The 3,807-nt window shown below is 44.2% G+C and overlaps 1 protein-coding gene across 1 annotated transcript in view; it reads left to right on the top strand.

Annotated features, from left to right (window-relative positions):
* Positions 1–1,626, top strand: part of LOC143275372 (uncharacterized) — a 43,744-nt gene extending 42,118 nt beyond the window's left edge. Inside the window, exon 8 of the mRNA XM_076579434.1 lies at positions 1–1,626. This exon is cut by the window's left edge and continues 1,116 nt beyond it. The gene's annotated coding sequence lies outside the window, so the exon portion shown is untranslated.
* The last annotated feature ends 2,181 nt before the right edge of the window (positions 1,627–3,807 follow it).

The raw sequence follows: 3,807 nt of genomic DNA on the forward strand, positions 1-3,807 counted from the left end.
GCACGCACGCCACACACTCAGACAAACATGTAACATTTAACATTTTACGTGTATGACCGTTTTGTTTATTTACCCTGCCATGTAGGCAGCCATACTCCGTTTTCGGGTGTGTGCATGCTGGGTGTGTTCTTGTTTCCATAACCCACCGAACGCTGACATGGATTACAGGATCTTTAGCGTGCGTATTTGAGCGTCTGCGTGCGTGTACACACGAAGAGGGTTCAGGCACTAGCAGGTCTGCATATATGTTGACCTTGGAGATCGGAAAAATCTCCACTCTTTACCCACCAGGCGCCACCGAGATTCGAACCCGGGACCCACAGATTGAAAGTCCAACGCTTTAACCATTCGACTATTGGATTGGTGTTATATTGCAGATATCTTCATCATCAGTACCATCGGCATCAGCGTCTTTATCGTTATCATTATCATCATCATCATTTGGAGCGGTGCTCATTTTAGACAACGCTCCCTTTGTTGTAGAACTTCAAACCCATACCACACTAACGCTGATGTCAGTCTACAAATTAATGTTTAGCAGGCAAGAGATTAAACTACAAGATCCCTTCCCCCTCCCCAGATGGGATGCTGAGGGGTCTTTCAGTATTTAAACAGCATCCCCACCTTCTGGAAATTAATTCTGTGCTAGAAATTTCCTCTTTTCTATCGCTCTCTGTATTTCTGCCTTTCCTTATTGTCTTCCTACAGTGTTGTCTACTTTTTCTGCTTTCCCACTCCATTCCCCCACCCATCAATGTGCAGTGATGGCCTAGAGGTAAAGCGTCCGCCTAGGAAGCGAGAGAATCTGTGCGCGCTGGTTCGAATCACGGCACAGCTACCGATATTTTCTCCCCCTCCGCTAGACCTTGAGTGGTGTTCTGGACGCTGGTCATTCGGATGAAACGATAAACGGAGGTCCCGAGTGCAGCATGCGCTTAGCGCGCGTAAAAGAACCCACGGCAACAAAAGGATTATTCCTGGCAAAATTCTGTAGAAAATTCCACTTCGATAGGGAAAAAAAACAAAACCAAAAAACCCCCACAAACAAACAAACAGAAAAAAGAGGTGGCGCTGCAGTGTAGCGACGCGCTCTCCCTCGGGAGAGCAGCCCGAATTTCACACAGAGGAATCTGTTGTACAAATACCTTTTTTTTCTGAGCAAGCCTTGGCACTTTTCTCTTTTTCCGCAGTCTATGATGTACTACCTGTGCTGTTTTGCTATGGGGATTAGGTTGTGAAGTTGTGAACACAGAGATGGGAAAAGTGAGCTATCCATTCTGCAGTTACATTTGCCTGTATAGGCTTTTTGTGTATTTTTGTTTGGCTTTGAAGTATTGTTGTTGTTTTTTGTGGGGTTTTTTTAATTCCCTTTTTCTACGATTTTTTGTAATCTGGGGATGATAAATTAAGCGGAAGGGCTGGCGTCCTAAGCACCGCCTAGTCTTATTTGCCATAAGGAGCTAAATGGTTGGGATACTGTGTCATGAACTGTGTTTTGTGGGTTTGTCTCTGTGACAGCTTATTTTGTGTTGATGCGGTTGAGCATTTGTATGGTTTGACAGTTCTGACATGGCCCCATGCGATCGGCTGGACTATAAGCAACAATAAACAAACTACAGAATCCATTGACAGGAGGACTGTTCTGAGAGAGAGAGAGAGAGAAAAAAAAGAGCATTGATTTTCAATGGCTGCATCCTAACATAGCTTCTAGAATTTCGCAGGACGTGTTTCGCAGGGGGAAAAAGGGGGTGGGGGGGGGGGAGTTAGCAAAGTTCTGGTATTGGTGAAAAGTTGGTTTTCAGTTTATTGAATTGTTAATCATGCCTACATTGTAGTTATTCGCCCGCTGTAGTTATAATAACGTCAGCCGAAAGCGAAATGGGAAGGTGTTCAGAGTATTTGACCCTTTGGGGAGTCGCACTGGTCGAGTTGCTTCCCCTACCCCCAATATGCTGTTTTGCCAGAATCGCCTTGAAGTCGCAAAATCGTGTGGTTTTGGGGGGCGAGGGGGAGGGGGGTATCATTTACATATGCCATGTTCCTCTGCTTCAGAATACAATGAATACTGATTTGAAGAATTTCCGTTCAAAATACATTGTGTAGATCATGCAAATAAGCGATATTTGTCAGGAAAATGAAGTTTACCAACCAAGCACCTACCACCTTCACACCCAACACTCACAGGAATAACGCAGACTGATTTTAAACGAATTTAGAGTGTTCTGTGATGACTTAAACATTTTTTCTCCACACGAAAGGTCACATATATTGTTAGGAAACATTTGTGCGTGTAAGAAAGATGTTCTAAATAATCCCCAGCACACGCAGAACAATGATTAGTCAAGGTGAAAACAAACCCGTGAAAAGGAACAAGGTCAGAGGTCAAAAGTCATCGCCTATTTGGGAAATGTTAAAGCATAATAGAACTTTGGTTTTTTATCCAATTTACATTCAACATTATATAAATCATATATTGATTTGTTTTGGCCAGAACATCAAAGCTCAAAGTTCAAGGTCACATCAGTGCCTTTTTGCCCTATGATTCCTTTGTTGGATTTTAAATGCATGTCACAAGTGATTCTAGAAATCCTTGCCTCTCTTCTTCTTGTGAGTGTTTGTAGCGTAGATTTAACGCCCTGTAAATATTTCCATTTATGAAGCATCGGTGAACACACACACGCACCCATGCGCGCGCAAACGCATACATACGCTCAGGTGAACGCGTGCACACATACTGAACAGCAAGCGAGACATGAACACATGCACAACAGATGGCTTTAATTCGTCAGAAAACTACAAGAACATCAACATTTCTCTTTATCATGTATTTCTCCCTTTGTTAAGTTCAAGTGTGTGTGTGTGTGTGTGTGTGTGTGTGTGTGTGTGTGTGTGTGTGTGTGTGTGTGAGTGAGTGTGTGTGTGTGTGTGTGTGTGTGTGTGTGTGTGTGTGTGTGTGTGTGTGTGTGTGTGTGTGTTACATTTCAGCCTAAAATGCACTTTCAAAATGATCTTTCATGAGTCTTGACAATGCAAACAGAATGAATTGAATGAACAGAGAACATTTGCTAAACACTGCATGAAACTGTTCTACGTTCATCGAACACGATTATAAGCAGCCATCAAACAGTAACGATATGAGAAGAAAAAGAAGATGAAGGAGAGGATGAAGAAGAAGGATACAAAGGAGAAGATGAAGAAGGGGAGAAAGGAGAAGAAGGAGGTGTGGAGGAGGAGCAGCAGGAAAGAGGAGCAGAGGAGGAGGAGAAGAATAAGAAGAAAGAGGAGAAAAAGGAGAAGATGAAGAAGGAGAAGATGATGGAGAAGAAGGAGGAGGAGAAGAAGAAGAAGAGGAAGAGGAGGCGGAGGAGCAGCAGCAGCAGCAGCAGAAGGAGGAGCAGGAGCAGAAGAAGAAGAGGAGGAGGAGGAGCAGAAGAAGAAGAGGAGGAGGAGCAGCAGAAGAAGAAGCAGGAGCAGAAGAAGAAGCAGGAGCAGAAGAAGAAGAGGAGGAGGAGGAGCAGAAGAAGAGGAAGAGGAGGAGGAGCAGCAGCAGCAGAAGAAGAAGAAGAGGAGAAGAAGAAGAAGAAGGAGCAGAAGAAGAAGAGGAGGAGGAGGAGCAGAAGAAGAAGAAGAAGAAGAGGAGAAGAAGAAGAAGAAGGAGCAGAAGAAGAAGAGGAGGAGGAGGAGCAGAAGAAGAAGAGGAAGAGGAGGAGGAGCAACAGAAGAAGAAGGAGGAGCAGAAGAAGAAGAGGAGGAGGAGGAGCAGAAGAAGAAGAGGAAGAGGAGGAGGAGCAACAGAAGAAGAAGGAG

The sequence above is a fragment of the Babylonia areolata genome, chromosome 30 (assembly GCF_041734735.1).
Source record: "Babylonia areolata isolate BAREFJ2019XMU chromosome 30, ASM4173473v1, whole genome shotgun sequence".
In the NCBI taxonomy this organism is placed as follows: Eukaryota; Metazoa; Mollusca; class Gastropoda; order Neogastropoda; family Buccinidae; genus Babylonia; species Babylonia areolata.